We start from the raw sequence: 19,135 nt of genomic DNA, 5'->3' as shown, positions 1-19,135 counted from the left end.
CATAAATAATTTGACCCCAAAACGACAACAAAAAAATCAATAGAATCAGGGTTATGAATTTTTAACTTTTTAACCCTTCGCTTCCAGGCCTTTTCCCCCTCAGGAGCCAGGCCTTTTTATGGCTATTTGGAACAGTTCTTGCTTAGGCCCTCACAACTTTTTGTCCACATAAGATAGCAATGCCAAATTTGCATCGTTTATTTTTAACATCCTATAGATTCTAGATGTACCCAGAGTTTGTGGGTCCCCCTGAAGGAGACCAGGAAATTAGCCAAAATACAGCAAACATTTTGTTTTTTTAAAGAAATGGGAAATAGGGCTGCAGACGTAGGCTTGTGTTTTTTCCCCTGAAAAATGGCATCAACAAAGGGTTTGCAGTGCTAAAATCTCCATCTTCCCAGATTTCAGGAACAGGCAGACTAGAATCAGAAAACCACATTTTTCAACACAATTTTGGCATTTTCCTGGGACATATCCCATTTTTACTATTTTTGTGCTTTTGGCCTCCTTCCATTTAGTGACAGAAATGGGTATGAAACCAATGCTGTATCCTGGCCAGCTAAACATTTCTGAAAAGTAGATACAATTCTGAATTCAGTAAGGGGTCATTTGTGTAGATCCTACAAGGTTTTCCTACAGAAAATAACAGCTGAAATAAAAATAATATTGAAATTGAGCTGGAAAAAACAGCCATTGTTCAAGAAAAATGTCTAAGAAGGTAAAGTTCAGTGGTGCAAGGCAGCCAGTGGCATCCGAGGAGGAGGCGTCATCGTCAGGGAGCTGCTGGATGAAGTAGTGGTGAAGGTTTCTACGTTTGGACATAGGGGGTCATTACAAGCTTGGCGGGCGGCTACTGCCGCCCGCCAAGCTGTAACCACCGTGCGGCCGCCAATGCGGCCGCACTCCCGCGGTCCCCATTACAACATCCCCGCTGGGCCGGCGGACGCAAACCTAGTTTACGCCCGCCGGCCCAGCGGGGATGCGGCCGCAACATAGGAGCCGTCTCCTAATGGAGCCGGCGGTGTTGCGACCGTGCGACAGGTGCAGTAGCACCCGTCGCGCTTTTCACTGTCTGCTGTGCAGACAGTGAAAAGCTGCACGGGGCCCTGTTAGGGGGCCCCTGACTCCCCTTACCGCCAGCCTCTTCCTGGCGGTGCAAACCGCCAGAAACAGGCTGGCGGTAGGGGAGTCATAATCCCCAGGGCAGCGCTGCCTGTTGGCGGTACGGGCGCCACTTTAGCCCTGGCGGTCTCCGACCGCCAGGGTTAAAATGACCCCCATAGTCTTTATGGAAAGTGAGAATCTCCAGTGGAGTGAAGCTGCAGGCTGTAGCAAACAAGGTCTCCAGGATGCTGGATACCCCTTCTGCAAGGAGCCGCTGAACAGGATTTGCTCGTGTGGAAAAGAACATAGCAGGAGATGCCACAAAGTCAGGTCAACTGACGATAAACCTTGGGCGGATCAGTGAGCAGGTAGGTACCTGTCACCTCTCTGTTCTCAGAGAACATTTTGACAGATGATTCTCTAAGCCACAAGTTTTGGAATTGGGTTATCTTGGCACCTTTAGCACCACTACCAAGGGTCCAGGACTAAGGGTGGGGGATGTGACATCACTCAGGCTGGGTTTAGGTGTGGGTTCAAGAAGGTTGGAGCCTTTTCTGTCTCTGAGGCTCTGATCAGGAGGCCAGACAATTAGCCCTTGGAGGATGGAAGTCTTGGGGTTCAGCAATAAAGCAGGCCTTAAGCAGCAGGGCAGTCCTCTGAAGTACACAGCAGCTCACAGGCAGCAGGACAGTCCTCTGAGAGTCCTTCTACAAGTCTAGAAGTCAACTGACAAGTGGGTCTGAGAGCCCTAATTTTATACCTGGTTCCCCCTTTGTGCCCCTTTTGAAGTGGAAGAAACATCTGGAGTTTCTCCCCACAAAAGTGTCTAGAATTGCCTGCCTCCCTGCTGTGGTCCCAGTCTAGTGTGAACAATAGGCTAGTGTGAGGTTCTTTGTGTATAAGCTGAGGCAATGTCTTTGAAGTGCAGGTTGGGCTGTGCACAGCTCCAACTCCACTATCCTGCCTTGGATGGTCCATTCTGCCAACACCCAGTCTCTCTATTGTGTGGCTGTCTAGGAGGAATACACAAAGGCCAGCTGCCAACTACATCTTGTCATGTGACCCAGGAAATAAGCTGTAGGCACCAAATGGTAAAGGCAAGAAAAAAACAAATTTCTAAAAGTGTCACTTTCAGAATTGTGACTTAAAATGTAGACTTTACCATTAAAGAGGATTTTAAATCACAATTTCCTAGACACCAAGCATGACATTTCTAACTGTTCCCAAGCAAAAGTTATCACTTATTAAAGTTATTACTTATTAAATGTATTAAGGTAACCCAATGTTATCATATGGGAGAAGTAGTCCTCAGAGTACTGAAAAATGAATTTGTGAGTTGTTCAGTGCCAGGACATGTAAAACGTAAAAGTACATGTCCATCTTTTTAAATACAATGAATGCACCTTGCCCTATGGGCCATTTAGGGGTGACTTATATGTATTTGTTAGAGGATGGTTATTAGTATGCATAAGTATACACCCACCCCCTAGTAACAAGGCCACCCTGCCAACATAAGGTCCAGTCAGTGTCTCAAAACATTAGCCCCTAGTTCAGCTCCTAATAGCTTGGCAACGAGCAGGGAGGCATGACTTAGGAGACAGGTATGTGAAGCATTTAGATACACCAATAAAGTAAATAAGTAAGACACAACACACAATAAAAATCCCATACCAATTTAGTAAAAAAGGAAATATTTTTATTTTTAAAATGACATCAAAATGACAAAACTCCAATATAGGGAAACAGAGAAATGAATGTTTACAGATTAAATAAAAAATGTGCTTAAAAGCCAAAAGTGCCAACCGGTGAAATCTTTTGAGTCCTGGTACTTATATGAAATATTCCAATGTTAGCCTATGGAGCTAAGGGCCATATGTATGAAAACTGGAGCTTGCGAATCGCAAATAGCGATTTTTAAGAAATTGCTATTTCCGAGTCGCAATTGGCCATGTAACAATATTGCGATTCGGAAATAGCGATTTCTCAAAAATCGCTATTTGTGATTTGTGAGGCCCATTTACTGAATCGCAATTTGCATTTTCGCAAATTGCTATTTTTTTGCGATTCGGTAAAATATCGCAAATTGCGGGAAAGTTCGAGAAAGCACACCTGGAGGAGCCTGATGACATCACCAGCAGGAAATGAGTCATCCCAGGCAGTTTCAGGTGCCACACCCAAACCAGCATCCTGAGAGAGAGCAGCCACACAGAGCAGCACTCAGAAGGAGCAAGAACACCTGAGCAAGGATGGATACCCCAGGCCAAGCACAGGAGAAGGGTGAAAGGAAGCGCAAGCTGAAATTCAGCGAGCAGGAGCTTGAGTTACTAACTGAGGAGATGGTGAGGAGCCATGACCGCCTGTTTGGAAAAAGCTCACTCCAGGTGCCTGAGAGTGAGAAGAGGAGACTATGGTTGGACATACAGTCCAAAATCTGTGCAATTGGAGTGGCACAGTGCTCCATTGAAGAGATAAAAAAAAGGTGGTATGACCTGCGGTCCCGTGCAAAGGAAAGGGTGGCAAGGAGACTTGCGGAGGCCAGGGGCACAGGAGGCGGTCCACCCACAGAGGCACCATCAACACCATTGGAGGACCTAGTGGAGTCCACACTCCTCCCTGAAGCTGTGACTGGGATCACAGAGAACGACACCTCCGGCACACCAAGTACCAACCAAGGTAAGTGCAATATTGTTTTGTAACCCTATATGTGCATGCACAAAAGCCCCTTAGGAATTAGCACGTAATGTGAAACAGTGTGAGAAGTAGTCCAGTCCACATCTTAGAAGCTGCACTGCAATGCATTATGGTAGTGGCAGTCCACAACCCAGAACTGAAAGTAGCACAACAATGTAATTAAGTAGAGTGACACCCAGAGGAACACAACACACACAACACCGTGTAGAGAAGTACCTGTACCTTTATTGCCATTGTCTGACCGAAAATGTAACATACATAACTGACATGCTGCATAGTGTTGTTGCAGGTGGGCCAGGCCCAGCAGCCACAGCATCTGCACGGGTAGCTGAGACAGACACCCATCTGGCCTCAGATTCTAACACCAGTGGGTCCCTCAACATAGCGACTGTCCGAAGCAGGCCCAGGGCACTGCCACTGCCAGAGCTCAGCAACGACTCCGATGAACAGCAGGAAGGGCCAAGTACCCCAGCAGCAAAAGACAGGCGCAGCCAGATTCAGGAGGGCAGGTGTCATCCAACCACAGCACCACGCAGGATTGCGTCAGATTCCTGGGCACAGCAGCATGAGTCAGGTGAGGGTCCCTCCTTATTTGGTGGCCTGGAAGCTGCTATGTTGCAGCAGCAGCGTATACAAAATAAGAGGATCCTTGCATTAGATAAAAACCTGCGCAAACATAACTGCAACATGACAGGCCTGCATCGCCAACATGACTCCCTCAATAGTAACATTGTACAGCTGCGTGAGGGACAGGTGCAGGCATCGCAGGACACCAGGGACCTTACAAGTGCTGTCCGTGAACTCTGCCAGGAGCTGCGCCATGAGAGGGTGAGCCAGCGCAGACAGGAGCGCAGATTTCGTACCATGTTTGGCAGCTTCTGTTGTTCCTCTAACAGGATGGCAAATTCTACAGCACTGATTGCCCGTCGTGCAGTGGCTGCGCAAGTGGAGGCAGCACACAGCAGCAGGGACGTTGTCAATGGACTTGTGCAGATCACAAATGTGATCGAACACATTATGGGACCAAGATCAGCCACTCCGAGTGAGCTAGCACTGGGGGACACTGAAGACAGTTCCAGCCTCAGCAGTGTTGCCATACCAGCAGCGGACACCAAACGGCGCAGTGCCAGGCACATCACTGCCACTGACGGTGACAATAGAGGTGCCAGTGACGTAACTGGGAACCCGAGTGTTGTGCGTGGGAGCAAAAATGACTCCAGCTGCCATTGGACTGCTGTGGACACTATGAAGTAATAGTGCATAACTCTGGTTCTTCATTGGTTTGCGTTTCTCACATTACCTGTTTATTGTTACTACTCACACGTACATTACCTGACTTGAGGTAATAAATGTATTTCACTACAGGTACAGTTGTCAGAGGATTTGTGTCATTAATACTCACGTCTGAAATGGTTGTGTGTGATGTTGGCACGCCTTTGCCTTCCCTCTGCTGCACTGGTCCTGTCTGCTAGCTGTAGAGGTGGTATGGGATCGTCATCCTCATCTGATTCAGATTCACATATTTCTACAGGTATGCCCCTGGTGGTAGCTATATTGTGCAGGATTGCACAAGTAGCCACTATTCTACATGTTGTCTCTGGACTGTACTGTAGTGCACCGGAAGCGACTCTTCAGCAGTCCAAATGTGCGCTCCACCACGTTGCGGGTTGCCCTGTGTGCTGCATTGTATCTCCGTTCAGCTGGTGTTGTAGGATTGAGGTAGGGCGTCATCATGTAGGTGCGCACTGCGTAAGCACTGTCTCCTGGAAGGGACACAGGGTGTGATGAGTAACTGAGCCATCTGACATCGGTACGCCATCAATGCGCCAGTGTACAGAGGGACATTACCTAGTAGATATCCTTCACCAAACTCCCCAGCTAGCAGTCTTGTGTGAATCCCGCTGTGGCGAAAGATGTAAGAATCATGTGCGCTCCTTGGGTACCTGGCCACGAGATCAGTAATGATGTAAGTGGCATTGCATATCACCTGTATATTCATGGAATGTTGGGATTTCCGGTTGCGGTACACATACTCTGTGGCTGATGGTGGACAGATTGCCACATGTGTGCCATCTATGGCACCTAGGACGTGAGGGAACTGTGCTATCTGGTAAAACTCTATTTTTGTCTGCTGTAATTTCTGTGGGGTGTGAGGGAATCTGATGTACTGTTGTAGTTTGCTCAGCATGGCGTTGATGAATGCATTGAAAAATCTGGAGAGGGTACTCTGTGAGACCCCTCCAGCTGCTGCTATGACCCCTTGATAGCTCCCTGAGGCAAGTAGGTGGAGGGAGCATAATACCTGCACATGGGTGGGTATGCTGTGAGTCCTTAGTGTCCTGCGCTGCAGTATGGGTTGTAGCTCAGCTATCAGATCAAGTATCATGGCTGAGTTCAACCTATACCTCTCATATATTTCCTCCTCTGTCAGGTCAGAAAGTGTAATGCGCACTCTGAAAATGCGCTCCTGTCTCCTCCTCCCTCTCCTCAAACCTGCCAAGATCCTCATCCTCCTCGCCATGACGTAGAGTGCAGCCATTGTTGAAAAGAGTTTGAGGCATTCTGGGCCTCTTTATATAGGTTGCACCTGGTTACCACCTGGTTTCAGTTCATGGTATTTTGCATATGCAAAATGCCATTCTGCGAAAAATCGCAATTTGCGATTTTTTTATGCATCTCTTTGCGACTTGGATTTTGCGAATCGCAATTTGCGCCTCGCAATTTCATACTGGAATTACCGAATAGCAAACTGCGACTCGCAAAACCAGGTCACAATGCAAAAAATCGCAAATTTTGCGATTTCAAATTTTTGGTCTGCGAATGCCTTTCATGCATAGCAGACCACGTTTTTGCACTCGCAAACGGCCGAATTTTGCAATTTGCACCGTTTGCGAGTGCAAAAATATTTCATACATCTGGCCCTAAGTATCTACAATGGGGAAGAGCAAAATGGGCTGTTTTCCCCTCACCAAGGCATACAGAGTATCTTTTATAATGTCCCTGCTTATAGTTACATGGCACCCTACCCCTGGGGCACTTAGGGGAGACCTTAGGAATGACATATGTAACAATAAGGTAGATGATCACTTTGGAAGTACCTGTAAATACAAAGTCGAATTTGCATACATGTTGCTTTTTAAAGACAGTCTGCAAGGCTGGGCTGTCTTTAACAATGACACCAGGCAGCACAGCAGTGCACATTCCAGTGCAAGAAATCTATTGGGCCTTTAAACCTCCCTGTCCTATTATATACTAGGGAGTTTGTCATTGCCACGTGTAATTGGACCACATTGCCATATACTTTTGATCAGAGCACTGGCCCTGGGCCTGGTTAGCAGAGCCCAGGGAGTAGTCAGGGTCAATTACCATCAGTATCAGTTAGTAAAAATGGGGGTGAACCCGCTAAAAGGATGACTTTCTCACAGTATTAAACAAAAGGGTGTTTTATGCTTGACAAAAGGTTTATTTTGCTTCGTTGAATTGGCAGTTTGAAACTGCATAGAGGCTGCAGTGTTTGGCCTGAGACGTGATTTAAAGGGCTACCTGAGTGGGTGGCACAATAGATGCTGCAGGCCCACTAGTAGCATTTAATTTATCAGCCTTGGGTATATGGTATATCACCTTAATAGGGACTTATAAGTAAATTAAATATGCAAAGTAGGTGTAAGCCAATGTCACCACGTTTTAAGGAATGAGCACAAGCACTTTAGCACTGTTTAGCAGTGGTAAAGTGTACAGAACCCTAGGGCCAATTAAAATGACTTCAGCAAAAGTAGGAGGAGAGTAGTAAAACATTTGGGAGAAGACCAGCCTAAGGTTGACAGGTCTAACAATGTCTGATTCTGAGGACCGTGAGCTCTGCAGTTCAGCAATGTGTTTCAAAAATATCCAAAAAGGAAACAGTTGGTGCTAGCCAAAGGAAATATAGAGAAATATAGAGCAAAGAAACCTGAGGCGCAGTACTCTCAAATTAAATTCAACATATCCTGGGTTCAAGCTGAGTAATATAAGGGTAGTTAAATCATGTTATATATTTAAGGCTTGTTGGCAAACGTTAGTATTGCTGTTTAATTACACATTGTTCATTGTCCCATCACCATGCTACAACCTCAGTACATCATCAGTTGTGAATTGAGTTAAATGCTTTACAAGTAAATGCACACAGGCAACTGTTTTTTATAAATGTTTGTTTCCCACGCTATTCAGAAAGAGATGTAGCTTATTTTCTACTATGTATTTAAGAGACAAACCGTTTAATATTGACTTTAACACCAGACTACACTGTGTGTTCCTGAGAATTTTACTTTCTCCCTGTGCACAATTCACTTTTCAGTCAAATGTTAGAGTGCTTACAATGAAGAAATTATGAATTGGACATTTATCTTTGTGGGATAGAGGCTCTAGTATGCTCAATTTAATGTTGGATATGTTACTAAACACAGTGTGTGATCCACTCTTCCATTATCAAGGCCAGGTTCAGGAGACCTTCTTCTGTTCTTTAAGAATCCTATGACTTAGATGTACAGTCTAACCTTTCAGGTTTTGTTGCCTGCTTTTTTTGAGGTTAACCTCTTGCTGCAAAGGGAAGACTCGGTCAATCACATCCTCTATGACCAAACTTATTGTTGTACTCTTAAACAGAGTGTTTCTTGTTGATGACAAACAATTTTTAAGAGGATTCCAGGTGCCAATGTGCCAGATTCTAAGCAAATGCTGGATCCATGGTTCAAATCTGTATGTTTTGTAAAACAAATTTAACTAGGTTTTTCATCACTTACGTTGTGCAAACATTGAGGTCTTATCTGATGACATATGGTTACAATGGCTCATCAATTATTTTCATAAACTTACAATTATTAACCTATTGAAGCCATTAATAACTCCCCTTGCCACCTCCCACCCCGACATTAGTTACCTTAAGACTGCACAAATGTTATTACATTATTCAATGCCCACCGCAGTCCCAATGAGATAGTTAATGCACATGTGTCTATTGCTGTCTTCATTGACGAATGGGCTACATGAACCGTGGAGTGTCTGTGTCACTGTTGTTAAGGTTTCAAGTCCTAGTGCGTGGCTGGCATAGGTGATCCTGTGGGTAAGCCTACTGGTGAATTGGGTTCTGAGTCTTGGATGCTATCCACCAATGCTTCCTAGGCACAGGCTGTGTTCAGAGTGCTGATCCCCCTTCTCTCTTCCCTCAGTAACGCCCTTCCTTCACAGGCCATTCATCGTTCCAATTCCCTATGCTATGTAGGTACTCAGGGACCCCCTGGAGATTTCCAAATTCTTATAATTTCTCATTTTGCCAGTAAGAAAGCCATGTCTTGAAATGTATTTGTGACCTTGGTTTTGGAATTGTGTGGGAACCAGCTTAGGAGACAATGGCTAGGTGAGAAAGGGTCCTCCTGTCCTACGTGTCCGCAATCGTTCTTGTGATCCCCTCCCAGAAAGTATGCAACTAGGGGCAGGCCCAGTGCATATGCAAAAGGTCAGCTCCCACCTCTCCACATCTTGGACATGCCTTGTCAGCCACATGGAAGTATCTGCTAATGCACCCTGTTTTGGGGTATGCTCTATGAAGGATGTAACAGTTAATCAATTTAAATCAGGCATTTCTAGATACCTTAGGGACTCTGTCTAGGACAGAGTCCCAGTCTCTTTCAGTTATGGGGATAAGTAAATCCTCCTCCCAGCTCACCCGTAAACACTCCAGTGGCCGGTGTAGATCCTTCCTCATCGCCCTTTATAGGCAAGTGACTGCCTTGATAGTGCCTGCAGAGAGAACAATATATTGGCAGATCTTGTGTATCTGTGGCTCAGAGATACCAGTGTTCCAGTGCTTGCAGAATGCCATTGTTACTGCTCTATGGAGCAAGAAGTGGCCCTGCGGGATATTGAAATCTTAGCAGTATTCTTCAAATGGAAGCAGTTCTGCCATTCTAAATAGGTCTCCCACTGTCGTTCCAGCAAGTGCCCATTCGTCAAGTCGCCCTCAGTATCCTCCATGCTGCAGTTCCGCTAGCAAAGTGATAGGCAGACCAGGGGAATATGTGATTATTCTGCATGTTTTTTGCTGATTCAAATCTATTTGTTATTGTGCGAGTAACGTTGAGAAACATGCTTTCTGGGAAGCACTAAAATGATTTCACATGAATGAAGTAAAGTATGCTTTGGTATTCCTTCCATTTCACAATGACATGCTCAAGCACGCAATGGTCTTCAATGTTCTGAGAAACAAAAACTTGGCTTTAATAGTGTGCTGTTTTGGTGGAACGGTGTGTGACTAACATGAAGTATACCAACTATGATCTAATTTCCTTAGGACAAGAATTTGCACACTTCCAAGACACTGTTTTGGATAAAATATCCAGAGAAAGTGTTGCTATCAAAATAAATGTTGTTACTGGTGAGATTGAGTGTTACAAGATGGATGTAATTTGGCATTCCCTCACTGTTATTGGCACTCAGACAAGTAACTTCTTCTTTCTTTCAAAAGTAGTTAAACTTCTCTTCAAGCTGTCCCACAGCAATGCTGATTAAGAAAGGATGTTCTCATGAACAGCATACAATTAAATCAAATTCCACCCCAATTTATCACTGGCTAGATCCCTGTCTTCTACTTTAATGTTTCAAATTAACAGGTCTTCTGGTAAAGAATGGTACATATATTCTCCATCTGATAATGTGATAAACAGCAGACAGTGCACATTTCGAGGGTGCTGAGCAGGAGAGGCCATGCACTGCCCATGCCATAGCCATGGACAGTGTAGGGCCTCCCCTTTGGCCCCCTGCACTAGTTCTCAGCCAGTCTTTTCATGGCTGTTGAACCATCATGAAACGGCTGGCAGAGAACAAGGTTGGAATCAGCAGGGCGACACTGACTTCAGCGCCACACAGACTGATTACAACCTACACTGCCATCATCCCATTCGGATCGCAGATCCTGGTGGGGATGGCAGTAGGTTGGCGGGTCTGCCTGCCAACCTCATAATGTGGTAGTTGAATTACCACAACCACGGTGGTCCCATCGCCACCGCGAGTCTGGTGGTCTGTTGACCTCCAGACTCGTAATAGGGGCCTAAGTGTTTTTTCACATTTAACTGTGTATGGTTATGCAGTGTCCATACAACTTAGTAAAGCACTACCTCTGAAAGACTTGTTTATTGGTCAATTTCATGGTGTTTCAATTATTCACAGTACAATCATCTTAGAAAGGGGAAGTTGGTTAGCGACCTTCTATTTCAGTTGTTTTATAACACTTTTAATGTCTTTTTTGAGCTTCTTATTGCTCAAAAGATATTAATTTCTAATATTTATCTCTTTATGCGGATGTCACTGCTTGGGCTAACTCATCAGAAAGTGTCAGTTGGAGTTTCACAGACTTGGCAGTAGAATGCCACTCATACTTACAATAAACAGTGGACATGTCACATATGAGAAATCTAAAAATCTACTGGCTATTTGCTTTTGCTTCTCAGGCTTGCACTACCAAGTGTGCATTTACATTACACATGCTGAATGCTTCACTCAACATCCTGTACTCTGAGTTGACTCAAAAAGTGGAACAGCTCTCACATAAAATCCAATGGCTGAAATGAGCTGATCCCCTGCCCCCTGAATGCATGCTTTTCTTTGGGCTCAGCTAATAACTGATTGACACTTAATAAAGCTGAATTGTATTAATGAATATTCATGTATTGTTGAGAGTTGAATTTGCATGGAAAATGAGTTAATGTAGGGAAATAATGCACGCATTTGAAAACACGCCTACTTGAGTGGCCGCCAATGTTCACAAAGTGTACTTATTAACAGCTTATTAATGTAAGATGTTGAGCTCATGTTTGGATTGATGTAATAGTACATCATATTAAAGGTTATGTATTATGTATTAGCTTTATTAATCATAAGCCTTATTTTAGCGAAATCTTGGGCCTAGTTGCACAGTGTCATGCCAAGCTGCATTTTTTACACAATTTATAAAATGGTTGCTTAGAGAATTAAATTGTGATTTTCCACTGCATTGATCAAATGTTAGTAGATGAAGTTCTTTCCCGTGAGAACTGTTTGCTAGAATACGCTGTACTAGGTAGGGATGCAATGTACAACTTAATGTGTGTAAAGATGACCTTCCTAGGAGCAGACAATGGATGCACTGACTGGAGTATAAGCTGATACAATACTGATACCGGACAAGCCCAACGTCAAGAACAGAAGAGGAGCCAATCACCAACATGTGAACCATGTACTAGTAAATTCATAGATTTGGGGTTCTACTTTCATTGGACTAAATGTAAACGTACGATTCTTGGACCAATGACAACGTGGGAAATAGTTTTATGAAATCTAATTTAGCCAAACTGCACCGAGAAGAGATACGCCATTGCGCTATTTTTTCTTGACCGTCCCGAGAGGAGACATGTTTAACTTTCCTTAAATTTGTTGCCTAGAAGCGACGTTCCGTATGTCTATTCTTGAGACATTTCTTTCCAATTGACGAAGACTGTCACAGCTTGCTGAACCATACTGAGGCAAGATATAAGACGATGTTACTGATTGTTGTCTATTTGCTTCTGTCCCTAGGTACCAACTGCTAATTTTGTTAGAGCCATAGTTAAATGTGTTCCAAATTCGTGTTGACTAAATTGTTTTGCATGAAGTCCAAACATGCTATTCTAATTTGAGGGTCAGTTAGAGTACACACTGATGATGCTTGCTACATGTAATAACAGTTGATGTCTTTTCTTTGCTGAATCCAATTGTACCCCATTTCCTTTGTGCAATTATTCTTGCTATTGATTTGCACAGTATCCTTAGAATGTTTAGTGGTCCAAGCTTTTAATACAATTCTTAAGGAGATTTGGTCAACCAGTATTGTTTCTCTATGCTTACCACTTGATTTTGAGACTAAGTTACGTGACTTTAGCATTGTTAATATAGGGAAATAAACCTTCTAACCTTTTCCTAAAGGTGTGGTCATATGTGGCCGAGAGATCATGGTGTGTGGAAATTACTGACTTCTATTGATTATTGATGTTATTGATGGCTACTGATATTGATTTGTATTGGTACGGGGTTACATGGTGGGAACTACTCAAAGCGCAGTCGAAAGGTCCATTGACCTACAACGCGTCCCCTTATAAATTAACCAAATAAGGTCAGACGTGTTAACAGAGATGGTAGCAGAGTTTGATGGTTTGTCTCCTTAAGAGCCCATCATAAAGGCCCAGTACATGGTTTGTCTCCTTAAGAGCCCATCAGAAGAGTATCTGGCCCCAGAAATAGTAAGCGAGGAATAAAAGGTTTTCCCAGAGATGATAGTAGGGTAAGGGTTAGTCTCCTACAAAGAGTAAAAGTAATTCACAGATTTGGTAAGAGAAATTGGTGAAAGTTTGGATTTTTTCAGATTCGATGATACAAAGTGGAGAGAAAATGTGCCCCTAAATACTTAGAATGACTTTCCCAGAACCTTGGAGTTTGCCAATTATTGTTTGATGATGTTCTCTGTGTCCTAGTGACCATGTGAATGACATAGGTTTTGCGCTTGCACAGCTTATGCAAAGGTGAATTGTGATGTTTGTGAGGATTTAGGGAGTTTGCGTACTCCAAATAAAATTGTTGAGGAGTTTGCATACTCCGAAGAGTGAGAATACGGAAGTCGTCGAACTTCACATGTGTGAGGCACCTGGTGCTCCAAAATTGTCTGCGTGGTCTAAGACTCCGGAGTATATTGAAAAGTGTATGAGACACTTGTTTTTTGTTGTAATTTGTCTGGTTTAATAGGTCGATCGGATGTGGATAATTCAGAGTGTGAGTCAAAGTGTGTGAAATCATTTTTTCGACTGAGAACTGTGTTCGGACTCTGCCATCCCATCTCTAGGGGGTGCTGTAAACGGACTCTCTGTTGCCAGGGAATCATCATTAACACTCACCCAGAGTCCTTTTCTGAATCCTGTTTGCTCCCCTTTTCGATATGGCATGCTATGGAAGAACTACATTTGCTCCCATGGACTTCAGGTCCCATAATGCACCCCCTGGTAGTCGGTAAGGCCTGTAATCTTCTTTCCATTTCTTCCTATGGGAAAAATCCGGTTGTTCCTTTATACTGGATTCTCTCCTCCAGGACTTGTGAGAGACTGAAACTGCACACACCTGTGACCTCTCTTGTGCAGCCCAGTCATGTGACTCTGACCTGGGCTTCCTGCTGCCTGGAACTGCTTATAAGCTGCCATTTCCTGAAGCTCCTCGTCGTGCATTGGACTTTGATTCCTTTGTGTACCAGACCCCTTGTTGGATTGTGTTCAAGTCCTGTTCCTGTTTTGCTTCAGCCTGAACCTGAACCTGCTTGTTTCAGCCAGAGCATGGTCCATGTGTCTCAGCCCTGTTCCTGCTTGTTTCAGCCAAAGCCTGCTCCCTGTTTTCCAGTCTTGTTCCTGCCTTGTTTCAGCCTGAACCTGCTCTCTGTTTCCCAGTCCTGTTCCTGCTTGTCCCAGCCAGAACCTGCTCTCTGTTTTCCAGTTGTGTTCCTGCTTTACTTCAGCCTGAGTCTGTTCCCTGTTCCTGCCTTTGCCTCCTAGTTTGTTTCTTCTGTTTCTGTTTCTTCTTGTGTTATCGTGTCTGGTAAGTGTACTGTCAGTCCTCACCTGTGTATAAGTGTTTTCCTATGTACTGGGGTTGGCTCCTGGTTTCCAGGAGGCAATTCCAGACCTATCCTTTGTCTAGTGTTCTATGTAGTCTTTAGTGCCTAAAAGTGACAGTGTGCTATTGCTGTTTTCCAGGAATTTACGCTCTGTTCCCAGTTGGACCCACCAGTGCTTGTCTCATGTATGTAAGTAAAATCCTTGTTTGTGCCTTAAGGGTCCAGAGACAGAATCACTTCTGCGGCCTGCTTTCTAAGGGGCTTTCCGGGTGGCTATCTGTAAGAGTAATCTGCACAGAGGCACTGACGTTCCCTGTTGCTGTGGGAAGTTGTGAGCCCTACCCTGTGTACAACCTTAGTGGTAACCTCAGTGTGTTTGTCCTTCACTGATCCGTTTCCTGTTTGTTCACACTACGGTTGCTCTGCTTTCACTTTCCTGTTTTCTGTGCCTTGCCATAGCTGTCATTTCCCCATGTATGCCTTTAGCTGCTCTTCTGCTTCGGTACACTACCTCCTTGGGATATATTCTGTGACCTCAAGGGGTGCCCCTACCAGAGTCCTGACAAGGCCCGCCCAAAACAGTGACAGAATGCACAACCCAAAAATGTCAAGCTCACCAGGCAGTAAAGGTACACACAGACTTAAGATGTTTCCTATCATGATACGACACTCCTTTCTAAAGTTATACATTCTCTGAAGACCTCTAAAAAAGGCATTAGTTTAAAGGATAGACTTGTTAAAGAAATTCAAAGATTGCAACTTCAGTACTACGTTGCGTGGCTTGCTGATCCATCAATGTTCAACTACTATCATATCTGTGATTATGACCCCCAATCCCTGTCTGTAGAAGAATTACAAAAAAATAATGAGTTTTTGGAGATTTTATTACCTCAAACTGGGGATAATGTTCCTAACAGTGAAAGTGATTTTGCTATCTCTGCACAAGACTCTTACTCTCAAGAAAAACTGGTTGATTCCTTTCCTCATGCTAGTGCATCCCAAGTTCACTTCCAGGAGTCTGCTATAACAGAGAACCCTGACACTGTCCAAGAAACCACCCCAGGGATCCTCTTGTTTTCTGATGCATACTTTAGCCCATCTAGGTCAGTTTCTCAGAATTCAAAGTGCAGTTCTGACTCTTATCAAGACCTATCAGTCGCTCAGAGCATTCAGATCAGCAGGCTAGACCCTGTATCTAAGGGATCAGTAAAGACTGTGGGATTCCTTAGTTCAACTAAATGACTTGTGCTCTTCCCAAACTGTTTGATAATACATCAGTCTCAATCTCTAAGTGCTGTGCTGACTCTTGTAAAGACCTACCAGTACCTCAGAGCTTTTAGCTCAGCAGGATAGACTCTGTATCAAAGGAATCAGTAAAGACTGTGGGATTCATTAGTTCAACTCAAATGGCTTGTGCTCTTCCCAAACAGGATGATAATAGCCCCGTCTCTATCCCTAAAAGATCTGCTAAACCCTTTTCTATTGTGAGTGGGTTTGATAATAATATGGACACACACACACACTAAAAGAGCAGTTTTGGCAGATTAAAAGGCAGATATTGGACTTCTATGATGAATACGTTGTTATATACTCTATGAATCTTCCACGTGGGCGCTTTTCATCGATGCATATTTCACTCTCGCCAGAACCAGACATTCTGTCTACCTATAATTTAGAAGAAGTAACAAAGCAGCTGATGGAAACTACTGCAAAGCAATTTGAAAACTTGAAAAAAGAAAATGATCGCCAGCTTTGGCTCAAAAAACATTATGCTACTTCATTTGCCTCTCCAAAGACCACTACAGATCAGATTGTCCCTTGTATTAATTACAGTCAAAAGACAGCTCCAATTACAAATCTATTAGCCTCTTCTTCAGACTCTCTCTCAGCTAGTAGTACTCCACAGAATATCCCTGCACAGTTGAATGACTCTCTGACATCTCTGGGAGATGAGACACCTCTTGATTCAAAGGATGAATCAGAGTCATCAGAAGAAAGCATCTCAGCCCCTCTACCAGAACAAATAAAGCCAAAGGAAGAAGAGAGTTCTGATGCAGACTCAAATAGCTGCACTCTAAGAAACCAAGATGTGACTTTATTGGAAATAAAGGGCAAGTTGTGCAACAGTTTTGAAGAATCTGAATCTAGTGATGACAGTGGTTCCTGCCCTGCAGTGAACAAACCTGCAGAAAGTACTGTTCGAATGACTCACACACCAGAATTTTCAGATTGTGGGGAGACAGTTCCTGTTTCAAGTGAATTAATGGATTTTTCTGACCGTGAAGAAATATATGCAGCTACTAAGAATGGGATGGACTTCTCAGAAAGTTTAAAGTTCTCTTCTGTGTCAAAGCAAACCATTGAGATTGCAGACCAGGAAGAAAGTCAGCAATCTGAAACTGACCAGCATGTCATAAGAAATGATAGCCTTCTCCTAGAACTGGACACAGTTGCAGCCTCGACCACTGATCCTGACTTGCTGTTCCCTGCCACTGTGTTTCCTGTCTCAAGCTCAACCGTTAGTGAAGAACAGATCTTTGATCTACCAATGTCTTATCTCGATGTAAAACCAGCCACACCAAAGCCACCTGCTGTGTCCCTGAAATTAAAGAGTCCTGAAAACCAACAATCTGAAACAGAAGCTCAAGTACTGAAAGTTGTAATGTCTCTCACTAAAACTAAAGACTTGAATTTGAATCTTGTATTTGAAGATCTGATGATAAGTACGGTACTCAGTGTTTTATTGCAAGGACCCATCATCATTTCAAAGGCTAGAACTGAAAATGTAGATAACAATGCAAAAGCAAATTCTGAAGGGATTCCAGTTCTATTTCTTCCCGAAGAAAAACCTCTCAGTGTTAAGAAAGTTGCAGATCAGCGACTAGTGGTAGTAACAACCTGCAAAGAAATCATTACTGATACCATGAATACACCACAGAGCGATTGCAATGCAGAAATCTCAGTCTTGTCTGAGGATCATCCTAAAGACTTAGCTTGTGGGACTTCTACATTTTCAGTTGTTAAGCCTCTTTTGAAAGACTTGAAAACTCTTGTTGATCCTGTAATTGATACTCCAAAGTCATCCAAAACTAAAGAGAATTCTGACCTTTTCATGTTTACCTCGAGAACACCAGCTACCCATGTTTCCCAAGTCTCTATGCTTTGCAAGCCTCAGACCATAATCAATGCAAATACTGTTGCAGAAACAGACATATCCTGCTTGTCGGATGGTGTGACAGACATGGCTCTTACTAATATGCCAATTATCTCCTCCTAAGAAGAAAGTACTGAACAGGAAATTAATGTCCTAAAGAGTACTGCCCATAATGCCATTCCAGATCTCTTTCCTCCTGAATTCACTTCACCAGAAACCAACTCCATGCACTCCTCCCATGTCAATTGAACAATCAAGAGGAAAGACATCAGAGCCCATATGGGTATTGATACATGCCCTACTCATTGGATGATTTACCTATGGCAGGACTGTAAACCTATCAACCAAGGTTGGTGTTGGATTTTCTTCCTGTGGCTTTTTCTCTTCAACTTTCTTCAGCCAAAGGATTGCTTTCTCTTCTTGAGCAGAATGGTGGGGGTATACTGTTATGACTCTGCCGTCCCATCTCTAGGGGGCATTGTAAATGGACTCTTTGTAGCCTGAGAATCATCATTAACACTCACCCAGAGTCCTTTTCTGAATCCTGTTTGCTTCCCTTTTCGATATGGCATGCTATGGAAGAACTGCATTTGCTCCCATGGACTTCAGGTCCCATAATGCACTGCCTAGTAGTCTGTAAAACATGTCATATTCTGTCCATTTCTTCCTACGTGAAAAGTCTGATTGTTCCTTTATACTGGATTCTCTCCTCCAGGACTTGTGAGAGACTGAAACTGCACACACCTGTTACCTCTCTTGTGCAGCCCAGCCATGTGACTTCACCCTGGGCTTGCTGCTGCCTGGAACTGCTTATAAGCTGCCATTTCCTGAAGTTCCTCATCTTGCATTGGAGTTTGATTCCTTTGTGTACCAGACCCCTTGCTGGATTGTGTTCCAGCCCTGTTGTTGTTCTGCTTCAGCCTGAACCTGAACCTGCTCTCTGTTTCTCAGCCCTGTTCCTGCTTGTTTCAGCTAGAGTCTGCTCCCTGTGTCTCAGCCCTGTTCCTGCTTGTTTCAGTCAGAGCCTGCTCCCTGTTTTCCAGTCCTGTTCCTGCCTTGTTTCAGCCTGAACCTGCTCTCTGTTTCCCAGTCCTGTTCCTGCTTATTCCAGCTCCCTGTATTCCAGTCCTGTTCCTGCTTGTTCCAGCCAGAGCCTACTCTCTGTTTCCCAGTCCTGTTCTTCCTTGTTCCAGCCAGAGCCTGCTCTCTGTTTCCCAGTCCTGTTCCTGCTTGTTCCAGCCAGAACCTGCTCTCTGTTTTTCCAGTCCTGTTCCTGCTTTACTTCAGCCTGAACCTGTTCCCTGTTACTGCCTTTGCCTCTTAGTTTGTTTCTTCTGTTTCTGTTTCCTCTTGGGTTGTCGTGTCTGGTACCTGTGTATAAGTCTTTTCCTTTGTACTGGGGTTGGCTCCTGGTTTCCAGGAGGCAATTCCCACCCCAACCTTTGTCTAGTGTTCTATGTAGTCTTTAGAGCCTAACAGTGACAGTGTGCTATTGCTGTTTTCCAGGAATTGCCGCTATGTTCCCAGTTGGACCTACCAGGGCTTGT

The 19,135-nt window shown here is 44.0% G+C and overlaps 1 protein-coding gene across 1 annotated transcript in view; it reads right to left on the bottom strand.

Annotated features, from left to right (window-relative positions):
- Positions 1 to 19,135, bottom strand: part of SLC1A7 (solute carrier family 1 member 7) — a 605,311-nt gene that overhangs the window by 396,871 nt on the left and 189,305 nt on the right. The window lies entirely within an intron of this gene.

Source organism: Pleurodeles waltl, chromosome 4_2 (assembly GCF_031143425.1).
Source record: "Pleurodeles waltl isolate 20211129_DDA chromosome 4_2, aPleWal1.hap1.20221129, whole genome shotgun sequence".
Classification (NCBI taxonomy): Eukaryota; Metazoa; Chordata; class Amphibia; order Caudata; family Salamandridae; genus Pleurodeles; species Pleurodeles waltl.
This window is presented reverse-complemented; position numbering and strand designations above follow the sequence as displayed.